Consider the following 17,606-nt stretch of genomic DNA (forward strand, 5'->3'; position numbering starts at 1 on the left):
GCTAATATTTACATGCTAAATGTTTTGGCTAATTTAGCCTTTTTTCAGTTTTAACGATATTTTGAAGTTTAGCTATTTTTTCAGCTACATGCTAGCTGTTTTGGCTAACCTAAGTTTCTGGCATATAGCTAACATTTTAGCTAAGCTAGCTATTAGCTTCAGCATTTTCCGCTATTAACTTAAGCATCTTCAGCGGCCAAATTCAGCTTTTAGCATTCATGCTATTATTATTGCATATGTAATAGTATATATCTAGTTCATAATTATCATAAAATGTTACAGTTTTTAAAGGTTTTAAAATTTTAAAATTTAAAATTCCGTCAAATTTAAAATTTTAGAGTGTTCAATAAATGTTTATCCTGTTCAGCTCGCGACCTAAGGTGTGTTTTGGATCTTTGCCCCTTGTGCGATCAAACTACAAGGTTTACACTGGACGCCGAAGCGCTGCATAGAAAAACTCACATCATTCGTCGTTAAGCGCTTCTACTGGACCTTTTTTTTGTTTGTTTGTTTTTTCCATCATGGGTAAATTAATCATCTAAAAATATTACCCGTTTCTGCTAAGAATAACTGCTCTCAGCCTTTCTCTTGTTGTTTTTTTACACCTCAACCCCATGCCCCATTTTTGTTTTAGCTTGCCTTTCTTAAGTAATAAAACCAGTATTGTTATGCATTTCCGTACGCTAGCAGCTACAGGCTAACGTAGCTGACCGGCAACTATTGATGACATCATAGAGTGGGAGCATCGTCTGAATTTGAAGACACTATTTTTCCATAACTCTCCGTTTGGAGGGCTAAATGTGGGGGTAGGGAGAAGCCGTAGGGGGAGGATAAGAATTCAGATTCGACTGTGGAAGATTCTTGGTACAAAATCTCAACTTGCTGCCGCCAATATTAAAAAGCCAGTGTCATTTTTAACCCCCTCAGAGCCAAATTAAGTTTTAGTTAGAGAACAAATGTGATGTTTAGGGGAGATTATCAGATGGGGTAATAATAGGTAGTTAGCATTTAGCCATTGCTGATCTACATCGCCTGCCCTGAGAGGGGTAAAGACATATTTTCTGCAGAGCAGCAGGAGCTCATTAGAAATTTGCCTCTTGGTTGAATGAGCTGTTGGAGCTAAGTTAGCCCTGCTGATTTCCCAGCATTCCTTTGTTTACATTCTCCGCCTATAGCACCTCACAAGCCCAAGCTAGCCTTAGCGTAGCTGTGAGTCTTTCTATTCTATTCTATTCTATTCAACCCATGGCAAGTTGAATGAAGCACATTCCATTAAAAAAAAGGCACAAAAAAAACAGGGTTTCCCGAAAAAAGTCTTAAAAACATTGAGTTTATGAATTTGAATATAATGCATAAAAACTTCTTGTATTTTGATATCTGAGTCTTCAAAATTGTGCTGCTTGAAATTTCTCTGTTTCATATTTCATGTAAATTTTGTTGGTCCACTTGTTATGCACCAACACCCACTGCCGATTTAAAAAAAAGTAAGAGCGCTAAAGCATCCCGGCACAGACCACACACATGATAAGAAGCTACAGTTTTGGTCATAACATGGGATTAAATGAACAAAATGAGAATTTGGTCTTCAATTTTGACCTAAAAAGGCCTTAAATTAAACTTGAAGAAACTGTTTCGGCCCCAAGTATCATTTTGACAAAATCTCTATCAGGACAACCATCTACTATATCCGGTTGGAGTCAAAGACGACAAAAATCTTCCGTCAAATGCGGAGAAAAACAAGTTCTCGGCGGACACACACCAGGAAGTTCAAAGAGAAAAAGTATAAAGGAAAGACATTGCATCATTAGATGACTCCTAACAGTCTGGATGTGCTGCAGCATAACCAAAAGCATGCCTCAGGGCCATCTGACCAACCTTACAAGCTTCATCAGACTGGAAAGGTTTGGGTCAAGAAAGGCCGTCTTTACTAAAGCAAGGAAGTGAGATAGGATATAGATCTCTACTTCAATCAGGACCAAGATCGTTTTTTAGTATTCCCCCAAAATATCTGGAGTTGGTAGAGCTAGTCCTGTAACTTCCAACTTTCCAGTTGGTAAATCTTCAACGACAACAGCGGTAAAGCTCAAACGAAGGCCAGAGTCGTGGTCGTAGTCCAATCCATGCGACCCTCGGATGAACTGAACGTTCACAATGTTGTAGCGTATTGAATTCTCTTCTCTCTTCAGGCATTTCGAACAATTATTGGATTCCTTCCTCTGCATGGAGGCGTACCTCGACTCCAACAATGGATCTGTCCGTGCATTGTTTATGCTTCCCACCGCTGCTGTGAGACCTGTCACCATTATTACATAATGACTCCGTGGCGCTTATTTTGAGTAGACCTTGAAGGTTCAAATTGCCCCTTTTCACCTATTATACTTACGTCAATACATCAGTGCGCCTTCAAGTCATTTGGACTTCCATTAACATCTGATGTTTTTAACCCTGAAGTCAAAGCAAACTTTATGCTAAATGTGTGTTTTTAAAGTCAAACTAAAATAATTGATTTAAATGTAAAAATGAAACAATATCAGATAAATAATAAATAAATGAAAAAAAAACTTGAGAAAGTAAAAAATAAAACTGGAGATGAAAACCTTACATGAAAACAAAACAAAAAATGAAAATTTAGGCAAAAGCTAATTGCAAAAATGTTAAATTTGCTAAAAGACTAAGACTGCCAAAATTGGCCTATATTTCTGAATAATTCTAGTAAGTTTGCCTAAAAGTCCTTCACACCAAATCAAGATGACTTACTTATTACCTTTTGTATTATCATAATTCGAAGACATAATACTGATTAATATAAATAATTTGTTGTGGATGCTTTGAAACTTGATTACATCACTGATATTAATGATCCTTAATAGCCTGAATCTATTAATATTTGATATTAAGTCCTGAACCGGATATTGATAATTCATGTAGATAAAATGGTATGGTCGAGTCGGGGTGGGATTATATAAGTTCGCTTCCTTCCACTCCCTTTCAAGTGGCCTACTTGTGATTCATTGTGTGATATGTTATGTATTATTATTACCTGCTAGCACAATGAATGGAAAACGGTTCGCAGCATCACTTTTTACTGATTATTCTCATCAGGGACAGTTTTGGTATCATCAACTAGAAAAATAGTTTCTTTCCAGAGAGATGTTGTTGCGGTTGCACACTTGCTTGGGTTGAGAGGACTTGAACCAAAACTTTGGGGGTTTAAACATATTTAAAAACAAAAATTCTCCACAAGTGTTGGCTAAAAAGAATAGGAAAAATAACTCAAAAATATGAGAGAAGTTTCAAGAAAAATACGGAAAACCAAAAACCCACTGCTTAAATATCGCCCGGCTGCACTTGCCTAGCTGATGCTGAAGCAGTTTCTGTCTCTTTTTTAATTTTAGCCAAGTTTTATTGTCCATTTTTTAGCAATTTTAGGTTGCAAACATACTGAGTGTGTAACTGAAACAATACAGTAGCATCTCTACTATCATCTCGCCTGATTTGTGAATACGCAGGCTGGGCCCTCTGCTGGTAGGTATGGGTAATGCATACATAGATTTTGTGCTGAATCACAAAGTTGGCAGTAGATTTTCTAAATATTTTTTCTTTCGAGGGGCATTCATCTTTACTCATCCAAACAATGAGACCAACAAAATGTTCCTGCAAACGTCCCCTAGTTAACCTCTTTCATTCTTTTTTAAAGCAAAAAAAAAAAAAGTTATAGTAAGAGATACAATGCTATTTTTTTTTAATCCTTTTAACTCAATTTTTTGGAAAATCATGATTTATGCAGGTGGAAAGTGTTTTTCTAGGAACAAAGTTCAAATCTGAAAACTTTCCACTCATAAAAACAAGAGAGTGAAACACGTCTAAAAAAGGGTGAAAGAAGATCATAAAAGTAAAAGAAACTTTGTTTCCTTGTACCTTTAATACCTTTTTTTGGTCATTTTTAGCTTTAAATTGTCAAAGCAAACCACGTCTATTCTTTGTATAATTACAATAATTATTTTTATATAATCACATAGAGAAATAAAGATCATTTCACCAGTTTTTCCTCATCTTTCCTACATTAACAAACTACTAAGCAGGACAATTTGTTGCTTAAAAAAGGTTAAAAATATATAGATTTTTTAAATTAAAAAAAAAAAAAAATCACAAGAATTTTATAAAAATTGGAGTTCAGATTGTTTCAATGTTCAGTTAAAAGGAAGCATTGCTTCAGCTGCTACAAGTTAAAAGCTGCTCCATGAACGAAACATGATGCAATTCACCGCAAGATTTAGCTAATTCAACCTATATGTTTTTAGGGTGTTATTGTAACATGTCGTTACCACATTTCTTCCATTTAAAATTTGGGCTCCTGTAAGTGCTAAAAATAAAGATGCCAAAACTTGTGTTGAATAAAACATTCTCCACCCAAGCAGATCATAAATGTTTTAGAAGTTGAAAAGAGAATCTGTGATGAATCTTCTGCTGTGCATTTATGATACAGCCAACACCTTCTGCATGTCTGTCTGTAGCTCTATCTCACCAGCAACACATTTAACCGTCTGTAGTTTTAAAACTTGTAATATCAAAATTATTTTTAATGGGTTTTTGCTATAAAAAAGTAGAACCTCACTTAGATACTTTTTCATTTTATATTAGATGAGTTTTAAAGAGACACACGATGAAGTGATGTGAGTGAGATGATGTTTATATTGGAGTATTAGACGTCCATAAACCAAACAGAGTAACATTCTAACCCCAAATAGGCTGTAAGCAACTAAAACAAGTACTGTTTTATTTAGACCACATGTGTCAAAGTCAAGGCCCGGGGGCCGGATCCGGCCCTCCAGATCATTTTATTTTATTGTTATTATTTGCCAAATGTTATCTTACGCTCATTTCTAAATTGTATACATTTGAAAAAGTCAATTTAAAGTAAAATTTTGAAAGTTATTTAAGTGCATTTATTCATAATTTTCTTACCTTTTTATTATTCATAATTATGTTAAAAGTTAAGGTTTTAAAGTTTAAAAAACTGGCATTATGCTAATTTGGACTATTTTGGTAGTTATTATGATTTTTGAAGCTGTTTTGGAGTTTAGCTAATATTCCAGCTAGATGCTAGCTGTTTTGGCTAATTTAAGCTTTTCCTTTTTTTCTTTCTTTTTTTTTCTTTTTTGGATTTAGGCTAATATTTACATGCTAGCTGTTTTGGCTAATCTAGCCTTTTTTCTGTTTTTTAATAATATTTTGAAGTTTAGCTAATATTTAAGCTACATGCTAGCTGTTTAGACTAACCTAAGTTTTTTATATATATAGTTTTTCAGGCTAATTTGGCTTTTAGCTAATATTTTAGCTAGCTTTTAGCATTTTTTTGCTATGAGCACTAGCGTCCTAACCGGTCAAACTCAGTTTACAGCCTTTGCACTAGCATTATCGCAGGTAATGGTATATATCTAGTTCATAATTATGTTAAAACGTTACAGTTTTGAAGTTTTAAAAATTTAGTTTTAGAGTGTTCAATAAATGCTTAGCCTGTGACCTAAGGTGTGTTTTGGACTTTGGTCCCCTGTGCGATTGATACCCCCTTCCTGTAATGTGATTTGACTACACTACCCAGAATGCTGAGACGGGTAAATCAACCGTCAATTAGTCAAAAGATGAGTGAATGTTTTCCCTTTTATCTCCAATAAGCAACATTTGCAGAGAGAACAACAAGACAGAAACTTTATTGACAATAAAGCCCAATCTGAATTCTTCCCTTCTCCCTTCCCCTCCATTTGAAGGAGGAGTTAAAGTGTAAGTGTGTCCTGGAAATGTATTTTTTAAATCCAACCATCCAAACGGAGAGATATAAAGTCCTCCCCCGCGAAGCTAAACCGCGTCTCTCTAAGAAGTGCTTTTCTTCAGCTGGTTACACTCTGAACCACAGACGTTTATATTTAATTGTAAGTAATGACTTTTGTTGTAGCATGACCTTTTTAAAGTTATAAAACCGCTGTTGTTATGTATATTCAAGCACTGGAAGCTCCGCGCTAAAGCTAGCGGACCGGCGATTATTGATGACGAAGTGACGTCCGAAATATGAGAGACTATTTTTTCATAACTCTCTGTTTGGAGGACTAAAGGAAGGGGAAGGGAAGAATTCGGTCTCAACATCCTTCAGTTGTAACCATTGACTGTATATTAGAACTGGACAGAGCAAGTGTGACACGACCTACTGAAAATAATCCAACCGAAATGCATTTATTCAGCTGCTATTAATTCTGCAATATGGACGTCGTCATGTTGGAGCCAGACGTCAGTCGGTAAGCCACGATTGGTCCGAGTCGGTCTGAGTCAACGTTTCTATGGTAACCAGTCTCGCCAGTAAGGAAGGAAGTTGTTGAAACTCCACGCCCCTTCCACTTGAAAGCAGATCAATCTACTGTTTTGACCATTCAATGTTGGGGCCACTTTTATCGAGGCGTCTGATTGGTCAGGTTATAACTTGAATAACTTTTACTACAGATGAGAAAGAAGATCAAGAATGGTTATTCTGACAAATATAAATGAGTTATAGTTGTTTATTTCTCGATGGAAGTCTATGGGATTTTGGCCTGTACTTCCTGTTTTGAACACAAGGGGGGAGGGGTCACTCAGTCCAGTTCTCATATCCAGTCAATAGTTGTAACACTTAAAATACAAAACAATACTTTCCTTTTTATTATGTTGAAGCATAGTGTGTTTGACTCAACTACGTTACCCATGATGCTCTAACAGTCTATAGAGCGGTGTGGCTTCATATTTACCAAAACACTAAAACATTTGGCTAGATTTTTGAGCTCTGGGTTTTACTGAAAGCTGGTTCAAGGTCGGTAAGAACAACAAAAATGTATAAACTGTTTATTCTTGAGAAAATGTAAGATTTCTTAGAATAAATGCAAACTATATGAAATTAAAGGTGTGGATTTAGATGGAAACAAACTCAAGTAGGGTTAGTATGCTTTGTGGTCCAGTCGACATTAACATGTTTTTAGAGAGGAACACATCTGGAATACAACATGTACAGTGTGCCGAAAACGATGTGAGCGAGCAGTGGGAGCAGGAGATGGCAGCTGGCGAAAACACATGAGAACTTAAAGTTAGCATATGTTCACAACATGGGATGTGTTGGGTATTACTTAGGAAAGAATGTTCATTTTGTAGATAAAAAGTTCGTCAATCATGTGGTATTAGCTCAATTCTTCAATGAATAAATAGTGTTAATGCAAATACATAGAAACCATTATGTTTTTTTTTTTTTTTTTTTTAAATCCCGAGTGCACCCGACTTACATTGTTCTTAATTATTGTCCATTTTAGTTTGAGCTTTAGTTTAATTCTTGGATATTTTGTGTTTTTTCCCAACATATAAGTCCTTAGCTGACCCCTCTTAAGATAACTGCAGTATAATTTGTGTTGACTTTGTTTTTTAAACTAGAAATGTCCTTAACATTTAGTCGAATTTTAATACCTCTCGTCCTTAGTATGATCTTTACAATTGTGTTTTTTATAGTAATTTTTTTGCATGGACAATAGAGGAAAAATAGCCGCTGGGTTAATTTAATGTCTTTTGTTAGAGAGAAATAAACAAAACTGAAATTAAAATTAACTTTTGAAGGCATCAAAAACCCAAATAAACACAAATTATTTGAAACCTTGTTTGTTTTTACATCAGTGATTCACTACTTTCCAGAAAGAGTTACAAAATGTGCAGATTTCATTTCTGATCAGCATCACGTTAAAGTACCATCAGGACACCATTTACCACAATGCATTGTTTTGTAGTCTTCTTTGCTGGCTTGCAGCAAGGGCAGATTTCCAGATGCACTCGCCTCTTTGTTGCAATATTTTATGATGATTGACAGGTGACGTCAAGAGTCAAAACTACCCAACATGCACCACAATCCAGGCATGATCTCAAACACACCTAATGATAACAGTCCTGCCCCCAAGCCCCACCCCTTTGACTGGATTTTCCCATTTCGGCTGTGGGTGGAGTCAGCCTCCAGCTTCCCTGTTTGGTTACCCTTTAAATGTGAGTTGGGATTTATATTGCTGCTATGGGAAATTAAAATATAGATATTTATATATAAATTAAAGCTAAAAATGACAACAGAGGAAATGATTAATGTTTTAAGTGCATTACAAAAGGTTTAATTTGATTTAAAATTAATGCTGAAATTTTTTAAAGAAAGTCGATCAATTTTTTGGCAATTTAAGGGATGAATTTTATACGCATTATTCAAGTAATAATAAATACATATGTGCTAAATACGTGGTTTAAAAACACAAAATAGGGCTGGACGATACTAAGAATTTGGATATCAATCCGATACCGGTCATTATCACCAATATCGATACCGATATCGATATTTTTTGGTAAATGTGGTGGATGTGACATTAACCTCAAAATCTTAGTTGCTTTTAATTGTCTCAGCCTGTTCCCTCTTGCAGGTAAAGAAAAGTTTCAAAAAGATTAGAAATATCGATATCTCCGGTATCGATCTGGTACGATACATATTAGAAATCGATATTTCTTGATTGATCCGTCCAGTACTAACGGAGAACAGATTGAAAGCCTAAAATTCCTCTACACAACAAATATATAATTTAGCTATTTCCGTTTTCTAGACACAAAAAGCTGTCTATATCAAAAGATAAATATACACTAGAGGAAAACTGAAATATTTATGTTTAATCAGGTGCAGTTGATAATCAGACCTCGCTTCTCTTCCTCTGAATTCCTGCATTTCTTATTTGCAGACGCCGGGAACAGTCGTGCCTGACGCATTTTGTCAGACATTTATCGGCTTCTCGACTGGATGCAGCCCTTCCAAGGCAAACATACAGAGAATGCATTCAATTACTAAATCACCTTGGTCTGGTTGCCAGGCAACATTAGAGCCAGAACTGCTGAATCCATTTTTCTTTCAGCCTCTTGTGATTTGTTCTATGTTGTTTATGCACATTATTCCAAGAGAATGGGGAAGGGGGGAAAGATTTATGATGGGGCAAGTACTTTGGTACAGATAAAAATACAAGTCGGCTATAATGCAGCACGCAGCCAACCACAACCTGTGTTTTTTATCCTTTTATTTTGTCTGTGTTTTTGTTTTATTGGGTTTATGGCTTTGCTGCTTAGATATTTATGTTTTACTACATTTTTGACATCTTTATTGTAGTTTGCTGTAAATTCTGCTGCTGTACGTCGGTGGAGACAAATGGAAGAGCAGAGGGTTGTGTCTGGACGTGTCCACACCGGCTCCGTTTGTGTGGCTGAGTGAGTGAAGACAGGTTCACTCTGTCTTCATAAGAATCATCCGTCACCGCTTGACAGCTTACCAACACACATGTGCGCGCACTCGTCCGGAGGTTAACGATCACGCCACGTCGTGTGGGTTTTGCCCCGAGTGGCAACGCTGTGTGATGAATGTGTTGCTCCGTGTGCCGGATGCCAGTACATCTTCCACATGCTTAACTTTGTTGTGGCTGTATCTAACAGAGAGAGGAATCTGTCTTTTGTCTAGATTTGGAGTAACTTTATTTTGGAGATGTGTCAGGGGAGTGGGTTTGTGCTATAAAGCCTTAGTCACATGCAATCGTATGGGGATTGACCTGGTTTTTGGGTTGTCCAGGCTCATGGAGGGTCATAGAGAGGAGCGACTGAATCCTAAAGAGAGCGTAGATGTGTCTTGCAGTTCTCTTGTGGATTGTACAGACACATCATGCAATATCATAAAAATAGAAAGTAAGATTATTTTGTATGTGGTTAGTGTTTCGTGAAAAAATTGTGAGGCAAGTGCAAGTTGCACTCTCCATATTTTAGTTTACCAAGCCAGCAAGTGCAAGTGGGCCCCAAGTGGTTTAAAAGTTGGCAGAAAATGTGGACCCCGGTTGGGATGGTTTGCAGTTTCTGTGGGGCCCCACCTTTGTTTACTCACATTGACTTAAGTGGGGTCATAGTGGATTAGCTCCCTAGGCTACCTAGTCGCCCAGTGGACAGTGTAGTAGGCTAGTGAACTCCAATGTAGCATGCCAGTGAGCTCTTTTTCAGCCAGCTAGCGATCTCTTCTATAGCATGCTAGTGGGCTCCACTGTAGCATACAAGTGAGCTCCGCTGAACCGAGCTTTACTGCAGCATGCTAGCTACAAAGCTCTTCCATATTGGGCTATTGAGCTCTATTGTAGCATGCTAGCAAGCTCCTCTGTAGCATGCTAGTTAGCTTGTCTGTATCGAGCTAGCGAGCTCCTCTGTAGCGTGCTAGCGAGCTTTACTGCAGCATGCTAGCGAGCTCCTCTGTAGCATGCTAGTTAGCTTGTCTGTATCGAGCTAGTGAGCTCCACTATAGCATGCTAGCGAGCTCTGCTGTAGCATGCTAGTGAGCTCCTCTGTAGCATGCTAGTTAGCTTGTCTGTATCGAGCTAGTGAGCTCCACTATAGCATGCTAGTGAGCTCTTCTGTAGCATTCTAGCGAGCTCCTCTGGAGCGAGCTTTACTGTAGCATGCTAGTGAGCTTTCTGTATGATGCTATCAAGCTCCGCTGTAGCATGCTAGCAAGCTCCTCTGTAGCATGCTAGTTAGCTTGTCTGTATCGAACTAGTGAGCTCCACTATAGCATGCTAGCGAGCTCCTCTGAAGCATGCTAGTTAGCTTGTCTGTATCGAGCTAGTGAGCTCCACTATAGCATGCTAGCGAGCTCCGCTGTAGCATGCTAGCGAGCTCCTCTGAAGTGAGCTTTACTGTAGCATGCTAGCGAGCTCCTCTGTAGCATGCTAGTTAGCTTGTCTGTATCAAACTAGTGAGCTCCACTATAGCATGCTAGCGAGCTCCTCTGTAGCATGCTAGTTAGCTTGTCTGTATCGAGCTAGTGAGCTCCACTATAGCATGCTAGCGAGCTCCTCTGGAGCGAGCTTTACTGCAGCATGCTAGTGAGCTCATCTGTAGCATGCTAGTGAGCTTTCTGTATGATGCTATCAAGCTCCGCTGTAGCATGCTAGTTAGCTTGTCTGTATCGAGCTAGTGAGCTCCATTGTATTGAGCTAGCGAGCTCCACTGTACCGAGCTAGCGAGCTCCAATGATCACCAGGCAGCTGGAAAGCATAGCGAGCCTACCCACTGAGTATCCACTTAAGACAATGTGGGCAAACACAGGTGGGGTCTACCACAGAAACTGCGGACAAACCCAATCGGGGTCCACTTTTTCTGCCCACTTTAAAACCATATGGGGTCCACTTGGCCTTGCTGGCTGTGTCCAGGCCTCGAGGGCCGCAGTGTCTGCACAATTCCCAGATATCCAAGCCCTACTCATGACTGATTACCTGGTTCAGGTGTGTCCAGCCAATTTTGACATTCCAGAGTAGTAGTTAAGTGGTTAGTAGTAAGGTGCAAGTACTGGCCCTTTTATTGACCACGCCAACTTATTCTTCTTCACAAGTCATCACATACTGATGCATGGTTAATTACTCTCCGTGTCCTAAATTGACGTTTTGGTGTCCCCAACTCGTTGTTTGTTGCTCCTCTTCGGTGTTTAATCCCATCCTGAACTTTATTATGTTTTTCCTAATCTAATCGAGACAATAACATAAAAGTCCTCTAATTTTGTTTCTTATTTTCATATTATCTATTCTCGGACCATTTTCGAGAGCGCATATTGTCAAACTGGGTCACAGAGATATGGAAGTAACGCTGAAAGCGGCTTTCATTCAGACGCAGCTCCTGCAGTAGATGGTGAATCTCACCGCACTGGGAGAGTCTCTGAATGATCTCATCAACCTAGACATGGAGACGTGATTACTGAATCTTTTTTACAGCCTTTTAACATAAATAAACCTGATCTCTCAGCATCATTTGTGTCTTCCGTGCATGTACAGTAGTTATGAGGCTAAACATTTTTGACAGTAGCTCGTCCATCACACGTCTAGGCATTGTGTGTATGTTCAAGGTTATGGATTTGCCCACTACAATACCAATAGTGGTTGAAGTTCATTACCCATGTTTTTGCTTATTATATCGTTGGCATTAGTTGGGTTTTGGTTATTTGTTGTTGCCAGTTTGATTTGTTGTTGGGTTTTCTTAATCTGGTGAATGTGTCGTCTTTTGAATGTTGTGAATGAGACTCGTGTTGCAATGTTGGCTCCCTGTCAGTGTTTGCTGATGGCTCATAAAAGATGGGCTCGGAGATTGAGTGTAGCATCCCCAGCTCCCAGAGACCATGCGGCAAATGGGGCTCTAGTGACTTTCCGTCTCCATCTCTGCCTCCCATTACAGTGATGCTGGTAACTGCTTGCACTCTGCCAGCTAACTTGACTGAGCCCCACACCAACCCTCTTTGTGCAGCAGTCCTGCTGCTACACTATAAATGCCAGATATGTCTGGTTTAGAGCTTTTCCAAACCATGTTTTTGAACCATAAGAATTTTAAACAGAATCTTATTTGAATACAAATTTACTTTTACATGTTCATGCAAACATTTACAAGCAAAAGAGTAAAAAAAAATAAAAAAAATCAGAAAATGGTAATGGTGTGTACTTTTATGTAGTGCTTGATGAACAAAGTGCTCGAAGCTATGTTCACACCTCCCTTGGCAGGACGAATGCATGCTTAAGCAGCCACTTCCTCTGAGAAGTCTATGTGAACATGCTTTCAAAAGCGCATTTCAAAACTCTTGGATTCACACTTAGTTGAGTTTCTATGACCGTTTTTTGCTTTATGCTCAAAACACGCGGCTATCAAACACACGATGCTAATAAAACCAGATAGAACTTTGACGAATCAGGGACTCAGATTTGGTAGAGATGTATAGATGGTTTTCCTTTTCATTCAGAAAAATACCAATCGTTTAAAAATTTGATCAAATTAATATTTGCAGTTTGTGAAAGAACAAAAAAATTAAACAACACCAAGTCTTTCTTATATGGGAATAGAGCTGTGAAAGAAAAAACCTGGATCGAGATTCACGAGATTTGCACCGCTTCGACATTTTGCATCAAACCTTTTCCAACTGTAGGACATCGGCTGGTAAAAAGTAGGGATGTGTATTGGCAAGAGTCTGGCGATGCATACGTATCCCAATACGTGTGTCAAGATATGATACGTGTCCCGATACGTGTCTCAAGATACAATCCGTATCCTGATACGTGTCACGTGTTTTATTTAGGATCCACCATGATGTGTGTCCCAATACGTGTCTCATGAAACAATCCGTATCTCGATACGTGTCTTATGATATGATACGTGTCCCGATATGTGTCTCATGATACAATCTGTATCCCGACACGTGTCTCATGATACAATCTGTATCCCGATACGTGTCTTATGATATGTGTCCTGATATGTGTCTTATGATACAATCTGTATCCCGATACGTGTCTCATGATACAATCTGTATCCCGATATGTGTCTCATGATACAATCTGTATCCCGATACGTGTCTTATGATATGATACGTGTCTTATGATATGATACGTGTCTTATGATATGTGTCCTGATATGTGTCTTATGATACAATCTGTATCCCGATACGTGTCTCATGATACAATCTGTATCCCGATACGTGTCTTATGATATGTGTCCTGATATGTGTCTTATGATACAATCTGTATCCCGATACGTGTCTTATGATACAATACGTGTCCCGATACGTGTCTTATGATACAATCTGTATCCTGATATGTGTCTTATGATGCAATCTGTATCCCGATACGTGTCTTATGATACAATCCGTATCACGATATATCCTGAAACTTTACCAGAACAGTTTTTCACTTTTTTTTAAGATTTTGAAAAACACTTTACCTGAAATTTAATGTATTTTACGGTAATAAGATGGTAAGATTCATTTTATTTAATGATCACAACATTAAGCACTGCAACTTAACTGTATCTCATCTGCAAGTTGCTTTTACCCAAGTAAATTCATGGGGCTTTTCTTTTGGTAAATCAAGATATATTTGTTTTTGAAGAAAACAGTCAATATTGTCTGATTTCCACAACAAAAAATGTAGAATGAAAGTGCCTTAACAAATAAGGTTCTAAAAGTAAGACTGACGAAACATAGCGCTGTTTAGGGTTGAGGTGCAGAACAAAAGTAAGACGTTGAAGCGCACTCATAAATAAATAAATGTCATCTTTTTTAGCATTTTCAATCGATACAAGTATCACCAAATGAAATATCGCAGTATATCACTGAAAAGATCTCCCCCTACAGCCCTAGCAAACAGTAGCAAAAGAAAAATAATCCCCTCCCTACTTGATCAGTGTGAACACCATTTAAGAATGTGCTTTTGAATGTGTGTCAAAGCCTGTTGTGTTGGTAACTTAATGGTCACAGTGCCATTTACACACTGCTAAACATGGCAACCACTGGCAGCAACGTTGTGTTGCTCAGGGTGAAAAGATAACCTGTGACCTTTCAATCAAAGGTTGATCGGTCTTCCTCTGCACTACAGCTGCCCTTCAATCAAAAGTCTGTCAGGGCTCTGCACATTTTATAAAATTATATAGGAAAACAAAAACCTTTGTGAATACTTTTAAATCAGAAAAATATATCAAACATAAGTGAATGAAAACTGTAAATCATAAGGTCTTATACTCTACAGTCCAAATCCAACAGATGAATGGCCTTCATTTATAAAAGTTAAATAAAAAAAAATAATAAGTTTAGCCAAAAGATTTTAACAGTGTAACAGTTGACAAAAGGTCAAAGCTTTTATCGTCCTCTTGTTGCCATTGTGACCAGGCTGGAAAATGAAATGGCTTCAGTTATAAGAAAAAAGACGCTGATGGTATCTACTGTACGACCAATAACTCCTTACTTTATAAACTTGACCGATATCAATACCTTTAGATTGCTTTTTCAAAGAGCTTCAAACAGCAGTCAGTAGTTCAAATGTGTTAAAGGTGATCCTACCTTTAAGAAATTATCTTTTAGCCCATTAGCATCCACCTATTGTGATTGTTCTGTTTAGCCGACCTCCTGCTAAGTAAAGTATTTGAACAGAAAACTAATATAAAAGATTAATTTCAATATAATGGTTATCAACGATCGATAAATGCTGCTCCTTTTCCAACTTAATGATCCACTCTGATGAAAATTGCGCTTTTGGTTGGAGGTGTGGGATGCTGTATGCTGTGTAAACAATTAGCTAAGTGTTTTTTCTAAGATATATTTTCAGCTCATTAGAAATTTGCCTCTGTTGGTGTGGAAGTAACCCTTGAGTGCATCCCAGCATTCTTTAGTTTACATGCTCCCCCCGCTAGCTTACAGACTCTTAAAACCGCAAGCTAGCGGAGGATTTGGAATTTTAGCGGAGCAGGGAGACTTTTGCCTGCTGTGGTAGTTTCTGTGTTACTTTTTCAGTGCATGGATTTTCATCTGCTGCGGATCCATCATGATTTGAATAAAAAAATTCTCAGAAAGACCGTTTTAATCGTAGAATTCTTTACATATTTCCGCCATCTTGATAAAAAATACTACAAGAACATGTTAAAAACGGCAAAAACGCAATTTTCAATGCTTTAAAAAGCCTTTTCCATTTTAGCTTTGACTTCCCAATCTTTTGGGTACAACTAAACAAATTTGTAGCTGCTTATTTCTTCGATCTTTATATATATGTATATATATATATATAATTTATAATAAAAATATGTTTTATTTAGGAATAATTTCACTTCCCTCCACCTTCCTCCTATTAAAAATCAATCGTGATTAATCGCGATTAATCGTGATTACTCACAATTAATCATGATTTGTCGCAATTATTTTAATTTGTTACAGTATTTGTCCGCAGCCTTTTATCTGCAACCAATCACAATATGAAATCACACAAAAAACTGTACATTTGCAACGTTTATCTGTCAATTGATTTAAAAAAAAATTAATCAGATTAATTACACTTTTGGTTTGTGATTAATCACAATAATTGTAAAGTTTTACTCATTTTATATGACAATATGCAGCTTTTTGGCTAGAGAAAAAAATGCATCCTTAAATACATATCGGTTTCCAGTCGAGTCCCAGCGCCGTCTTGTTGTGTTACCGTGACAACGTTCCGGACCATGGATCATATAGTGCACTTTTGGGAAAAAGCGATCTAAACAAAAAATTTAAAAAAAATTAAAAAATATATTAAAGTACAACAAAGTGATTATTTATTTTGTAAGTGACTAGTGGGAAAATACTCGACGAAGTGTTTTACCGCACGCCGTGGCAGCCTGAACCGTCGAGTCAAAGCAATGGACAGTATCTAATTTGTGTTAATAAATATTAATGCGTTTATTCTTTTGATTAGTCACGTGCGTAAATGCAATAACAATCACAGCCATATTTTATATAATAAAATAAAGCCTTTTTTTAAACCTTAAAGTCTTGAACAGATTAGTGAATTACTATGACATGTGGTGCCGACTCTTTTAACCTTTCACAACACATCGTTTTAAATCCTAGTGAACTTCTTTAATCGGCGTCCTCGGCTTTATTATCACATAAGAGGGATTTTCATCCTTTTTTTCTCCATAATTTGCATATCTTTCCAGGTTAGCAGCAGTAATTCTGTCAGTAATCGATGCAACGTTGTCACTAGATTAAAAAGAATCCATCACTGAGCCACAGGTTAGTTTAAGAGGAGTCTTCACAGCCAAATGGATTGGACTTGATTTAAGGTTTTAAAAATCCTGTCGTATTGTTAATTAAACAGCAGACGCTGTCAGACAATCTAAATAAAATACTAGACCCACAAAAATATAAAAATCTAACATAGGCTAAGTCATGATCGGTGCCCCTATTCTATGTGGGACTCCAAGATTCTAATATCTCAGTGTTTTTTCTTGGAAGATGAAATATTCTATCACAGAAATTCTTTTTATTTTGGCTCCAATTGAATTGGTGGTGGAGAGAAAGAAAAAAGACAAAAGATGGAGATAACAGTGGGGCGGTTGAAAGGAGGGAGAACAGTTTCAAAAGGATGAGAATTAATTCCTGGGATTTATTCAGCTGGTATCACTCCGTTCTATCTGGGCTTTAACTTCAGAAAGGAGAGAGGAAGGAGAGAGGAGGCAGACAAAGGACAAAGATGAAGCTGGGATCAGATTAATTTGGGGGGGTGCACTGGCCTCAGTTTTTCACCAGTTTTTTTTTTTGTGTGTGTAATGAAATGAAAACTCTCACAGGCCAGCGGCGGCGGAGAGGTCGGCCTCTCCTCCACACTCGAGCATCACACCGGGCTGAGCCTCACACTCACTGTTACCCAGGGATGCTCTCACTTACATCCACTGAGGCAGAAAATCAGCTGTCTGGGAAGCAGATGGTGCCGTCCCAGTACTGCTTGGCTCTGAAACACGGAGAGGCCATAGTTTAAAGAAACAACACCGAAGCACAGCAGACACTTATTTTCAGCTTGTGCCAGAGATAACTCATTTTTTGACTATTTCTAATGGAAATGAGAGAAAAGCAGATGTTAATGTTGCATTTTAAATGTGTTTTGTTGACTTGGGTCTAAATGTTATTTTTAAGAATGATTGTGGTTTGGGTGGCAGTCGAAGGCGAGTGCCTCGGCGGCCCAAACCCCGGTCATGGAATTTGGCTTTTGGGACATGGAATGTCA

The 17,606-nt window shown here is 37.8% G+C and overlaps 1 protein-coding gene across 4 annotated transcripts in view; it reads left to right on the forward strand.

Moving 5' to 3' along the window:
* The window catches only part of spry2 (sprouty RTK signaling antagonist 2), a 356,144-nt gene that overhangs the window by 281,363 nt on the left and 57,175 nt on the right, over positions 1–17,606 (forward strand). The gene's annotated exons all lie outside the window — the stretch shown is intronic.

Source organism: Oryzias melastigma, linkage group LG2 (assembly GCF_002922805.2).
Source record: "Oryzias melastigma strain HK-1 linkage group LG2, ASM292280v2, whole genome shotgun sequence".
NCBI classification, from domain to species: domain Eukaryota; kingdom Metazoa; phylum Chordata; class Actinopteri; order Beloniformes; family Adrianichthyidae; genus Oryzias; species Oryzias melastigma.